Raw genomic sequence first — 1698 nt, 5'->3', positions numbered from 1 at the left:
TGCTTCTAACACAATAAAGTGCTATAAATTAAAACACTTGGCGGGTTGTCTCATCTTTATTTAGTCAACTAAATAAAGATGAGACAACCCGCCAAGTGTCTTAATTTATAGCACTTTATTGTGTTAGAAGCATAAACATATAATTGATGGTATTTCTGTTTTGTTGGGGAGTACAAGAAGTGAACTTTTACGATTAGTACATGAAACACTAAATATCACTTACAATATGCATTATAAACAGCTATTCAACATGGACGCAGTAACACTAACAAGAGGAAAATTAAAATTATTTAGTCAAGTAATAACAACAAAAGGTGCACCTTTGACAAATTGATGGGGGTTCATAGATGAAACGACACGTCCTATTTGTCGACCAAAAACACATCAAAGAGTTGTATTTAGTGGCCATAAATGATAATTTTCAGATATATTTTTTTAAGCAACTTTCGGATTTTCATACACATACGAATTTACAGCCACTACTTCCCTCAGAAGAAGTATGTCGTGACAACAGGAAAATCCCATTGGAACTTTCCTATTGTTTCTTACGGTTATGGATACGACGCTACTTAAATGCAAAAATAATTATTTAGTGTTATTAAACATCCTATAAATATTTTAAAATAGTTTAATTTGTTTATCTACCTTCGCTTGTAATATTCGTCGTTGCTAAACGTTTCTGCCATTATTCAACATTCATTCTATCATTTAATTTATTAAGGGACTAAAGTACATATTCAGTACTCCTAGGCACAACTGGATGAGTGTTACAGAGTGCGAGGTATGGCACATTTGTTTTCACATGGGAGTAAAAGTGCTTACAGAATACAAATGATATAGAATTACATATGAATGACAAATAGTTCCAAAGAACAGAGTAAAAAATGTGTACTTATGGTTGACAGAATGACAAATGGTAGGCCAAGTGACGAGTGATTACATAAAATAATAACAAAAAAACCGCGTATAATAAATGTTAAAGTGAATGTAGGACGCGTACAATAAGGTATAAATGGTAAGATAGAGTTCAATAAAATACAAATTTAGAAAATAATAATGGGGTGATTACACCATGATAATACAAATTATTAAAAAAATGAGGAAGTATACAATATATACAGCTGTATGCACAAGACAGAAGGTGCCGAGCAGAGCAAGGGAAATTAGCTGGAACCGTGGGTACCGGTAGGGACGTTGGTTCTGTTGTTATATTGCTTGATAAAAATGGTAAGCTGATTAAAGGTGTCCCTATCATTGTCCAGGTCGTTAAGATGGTCTTGATCATTATTAGGCCAATGCCCGTGCTCGAGGTCGATGATAGTACGTAATTGGAGCTTCTCATGCTCCAGCTTGAGACAGTCCAGAATATAATGAAAACAGCTCTCTTGAGAGTAACAGATGACACATAGTCCGTGTTGTGTGGGTTAACATTCGGGACATTCCAATTTTCAACGCTGACTCAGCGCTGATCTCAACATTCGTTAAAATTCGTTCCTTTTTTCAACGTTGAGGTAGCGCTGTTGTTAGCGCTGACTCAACACACTCAGCACTGAACAGATATGTTGACTGCTGCTTTCTAATGAATTGTGGGTAATTGGTAAGACATTTGAATAAAATCCATCTTGCTGAGAATGGAATTATGGGAACTAAGCACTTCGTACTCGAGTTGGAACGTCGTTGATGACGTCAAATTGTTGA

Source organism: Centruroides sculpturatus, unplaced genomic scaffold, assembly GCF_000671375.1.
Source record: "Centruroides sculpturatus isolate CEXI.00-Female unplaced genomic scaffold, Cexi_2.0 scaffold71, whole genome shotgun sequence".
Lineage (NCBI taxonomy): Eukaryota > Metazoa > Arthropoda > Arachnida > Scorpiones > Buthidae > Centruroides > Centruroides sculpturatus.
The sequence above is the reverse complement of the archived record's forward strand: the minus strand, read 5'-3'. Positions refer to the sequence as shown.